The 3,827-nt window shown below is 29.5% G+C and overlaps 1 pseudogene; it reads right to left on the bottom strand.

Annotated features, from left to right (window-relative positions):
* Positions 1-3,306: 3,306 nt before the first annotated feature.
* On the bottom strand, positions 3,307-3,454 carry LOC120360630 (U2 spliceosomal RNA; annotated as a pseudogene).
* Between the last annotated feature and the right edge of the window lie 373 nt (positions 3,455-3,827).

Below are 3,827 nucleotides of genomic sequence, written 5' to 3'. Positions count from 1 at the left end.
AGCCGGCTCAGTTCAGTTTGGTGCTACACCTATTACTGGTGACACTAAAATAGACTCCAAGCCTCTGACAGAGGAGACTGACCCATTAACTGCCCACATTGGTTTAAAAAAAAAAAATCCCCTACTATATTTTTGCCATTCCCTAAACACTTATAAAAAAAAATTAACACAAATTCCATCTGGATTTCTAAAAAAAAAAAAAAAAAATTCTTCTAAGAAATAATATGTAACTGATATTTAATAATTTGCTTTAACTAACTTAAAAGTTAGTTAATTTTGGGCCAGCAGAGTAGCCTGCCCAAATTCAGATCATAATCACAAAGGTTAAAAGTATATTTATGATACCGAAGACCAGTAAGGAAAAAGTGATGGAACTTAATCTGCTTGAACTTTCTGTTCGTTTTTGTTTTATTTATAATCAATATATTAATCTACATTCAGCAAATATTTATATATAATTCTGCTCTATTTTTTGTCTTTTACAAGTTGAAGTAATATTGATCTACTTGGGTTAATTTGATAATGTGACAAATGCAAAAACTGTTAACATTAAAAGACTATATGCAAGAAAAGTTAGAGCAATATTTGAATGTGGTGACTATTCTTTTTTAAAAATATATAGTTATTTTTACATTATTCACATATTCTGAAATTAAAATGCTGCAAGAAAACGTAAAAAATATGACACTTTATCTGGAACACTGTGTTAGGTTCTTCTGCTATAATGGCGAAAATATATTTATTCCATATGTGTAAAGAAAAAACTTATTTGAATTATCAGAAAATGATTTTTTTGTCCTGCAATGACACTGTTCTGTAATGATGTGCAAATGATAATCCAAGGGAATTGCAAATGTTTACTTACCACATAACAGTGGTTAATCTTTGTTCATAAAATACAGTGTTAAAAAATGTGATATATGTATAGTTTATAAAATTACATAGTATATTTTTAAAATTTAAGGAAATGGATAAGCAAAAAGTAGCCAAAACTGAAGGCAATTATTCTCATAAAAATGCATAATTTACGTTAAACTCAAAGCCATTATTTTCAAACATGATCTCCATGATGGCTTTAACAATTGAAATATATATGTAATACACAAATAATTGGCATATGTTAGCCTTCAAGTGATGCTATTGCTGCCAGCCTGGCATGTCAGTCCATGAAGGCTGGATTTGTATTTCATGATCTAAAAAAGAAAAATTATCTCAAAAAACAACAAACAGAACATAAGTTACATATCTGAAAATATCAATTGTTCATTGAATAAGTTGGCATCTCTCTGAATCTTATCATGTTCTGGAGATCTGTTTAATAATGTGGTACCTGAAAGTTTAATCATTTTAACACTTCTTCAAATATATTTGTAATAGGTTACGATATAATGGGGATACTTTATTCGGGAAGTCAAAATGAGACTACTTTAAGAAAATAGTCTCAAGCTGGAACACCCAAAGTTTCTACTTCCAAAAATTAACAATTGCAACAAAGTAAGTTTGCTTTCTAAGATAAAAGGTTAAATTTTCTTAGCATAAAACAGTTAATAGGAGAAATTTTAAGTAGAATTCATTTAGTAATTCCTTTTGTATAGAAAATTTAATTAGTTACATCTGACTTTCATTCCACGCTAATAAAAATATGCTCTATTTTTATCAGAAAATTGCATAACTCAAATGAGCTCAAATGTAAGGCCATTCACAGAATTACTTTACAATTTCTTGAGATGTACAGGAAACTCTATATAATTATATTTAACCTAAATTTGCATAATCTGGCACACACTCTTAGTTTCTTTGTGTAAATGTTAATTCTTCCCACAGAACAATAAAGTCCATGATTTTTCATGAGCATAAACCTAATTTTCCGAAAACAACAACAACAACAAAAAAAAACATTGTCTAGTTTGAATATGCTGAACCCTTACCTTACATTTTTTTCTTGTTTATCCCCTTTGTTAAACCTCGTGTTCCAAAACCTTGCATTTTTGAAACAATGTTAAAGTTTAATATTTCTACATATTAACATACAGTTTGTGCTTTTTCAAACATTAAAGATTTTGTATCTAAATAAAAAATTTAATTATTGCCATATATTTCAGGTAACAGGAAAAATAAATTTGGACAACTGGACAGTGTAATTTATGTCAGTTTGGTTAATGTCACTATATAATTTTAATATCTATAAGCATACTTTTCAAAAATATATTGCACATTTTAATTTTAAATTATTACTTTAAATTATTGATATAACATATATACATTACAATAAAGTTTCTACATACTGTATTATATCCTTTTGGAAATATATTTATATTGGAATTATTCAAAAAAATATATATATATACAATACATTGTAAAATTTTTAAATGTGCATTACATTTTTAAGTAAATGTAAATAAAAATATAAAATGCAAATCTGCAGTCAAGTATGATATATCTGTCTCTAAAATAGAAAATGGTTACTATTCTAATGACATTATTTATCTTAGGAAAAAATTCATTTGGGAAAATAATATTAAATAAATTGTAAAGAATTAAAATATTTAACTAAGTGAATAAAAAATTGAAATACTAGCTGAGAATGCAAACTAATTCTTTAGTTTTTAAAGTTATAACAATGTGATTTTTTTGTTTCATAACTGAGAATATTCTACAAACATATGTTTTCTTCCATAAATTTTTCTCTAAGACCCTGCATGCAGAAGGCAGCAGTATTCATCTTTAATCAGACTGGGATATAAATCTCTTAGTGGAGACTCATGTTACATTGTATCAGTGTTACCAAATGTGTTTCATTGAATACTTAGTTCTACAAAGCATCAGCAAGAGTTTTTGAGAAAACAAATCATATGCAAAAACCAAAACACTGAACAGCAAAAACAAAACCCACAGGAAATCCTAGATAATAAAAGACAAGTTGACTTGTTAAAGCCTCTACTATGTATGGAATAATGTCAAGGTGGAAAAATATTTTGTAATAACTCCCAGTTATTTAACCAGAGAAATACTTTTTACTTCTTTCATTTTCTTTTATTTATTTATTTTTTAAGAGGGAGTTTTACTCTTATTGTCCAGACTGGAGTGCAATGGTGCATCTCGGCTCACTGCAACCTCTGCCTCCCGGGTTCCAGCAAATTCTGCTGCCTCAGCCTCCAGAGTAGCTAGAATTACAGGCATGTGCCACCATGCCTGACTAATTTTGTATTTTTAGTAGAGATGGGGTTTCTGCATGTTGGTCAGGCTAGTCTCTGACTCCTGACCTCAGGTGATCCACTGCCTTTGCCTCCCTAAGGGCTGGGATTAAAAGTGTGAGCCACCACGCCTGGCCTCAGAAAAATATTTTTAACAAAGAATATTACACTGAACAGTGTGTTGGGAAATGCTGCTCTAGGTTTTAAACTGATAAGAAAAAATACTACACTTGATCTTAGCCAAAAGACTGAGAAGCAACGCTCTAGGTTTTTAAGCAGCGTACAATACCGGTACTTGAGATTTGACTACGTAAGTCACCCCACATTACTTTGCAAAGGAGTGCTTTAAAGATTCCTATCCAAAACATGCTTCGATAACTTGACACTTAAGAAAAATAACAACTTCCTAATTTACCCTAAGAATTTTCTATTTGTTGAATGCAGTCTGAAATACTGAATTATAATTTTTCTATCTTGCTACCTTTGAGACTCAGAGTTATTTTTCCTATAAATGTGACAGAAATGTTATTTGTGACAAGTATGTAAAATTACATGTTACATACAAATTGTGTGAGAATTGGACAATCATTTTCCTTTTTGCAAGAGTTCAGATGATATCCATGCTCAAGCTAC

The sequence above is a fragment of the Saimiri boliviensis genome, chromosome 13 (genome assembly GCF_048565385.1).
Source record: "Saimiri boliviensis isolate mSaiBol1 chromosome 13, mSaiBol1.pri, whole genome shotgun sequence".
Taxonomy (NCBI): Eukaryota; Metazoa; Chordata; class Mammalia; order Primates; family Cebidae; genus Saimiri; species Saimiri boliviensis.
The sequence above is the reverse complement of the archived record's forward strand: the minus strand, read 5'-3'. Positions and strand labels throughout refer to the sequence as shown.